Raw genomic sequence first — 210 nt, 5'->3', positions numbered from 1 at the left:
CTGCTCAATACTCACACCCTCCTCTCCCTGCTGGTACCTCTCTCCTGCTCAATACTACACCCCTCCTCTCCCTGCTGGTACCTCTCTCCTGCTCAATACTACACCCTCCTCTCCCTGCTGGTACCTCTCTCCTGCTCAATACTACACCCCTCTCTCCCTGCTGGTAACCTCTCTCCTCTCCCACCACCTCCGCTACTCTGCTCCTCCCCG

Source organism: Salvelinus sp. IW2-2015, linkage group LG13 (genome assembly GCF_002910315.2).
Source record: "Salvelinus sp. IW2-2015 linkage group LG13, ASM291031v2, whole genome shotgun sequence".
In the NCBI taxonomy this organism is placed as follows: Eukaryota; Metazoa; Chordata; class Actinopteri; order Salmoniformes; family Salmonidae; genus Salvelinus; species Salvelinus sp. IW2-2015.
Note: the sequence above shows the minus strand (reverse complement) of the source record.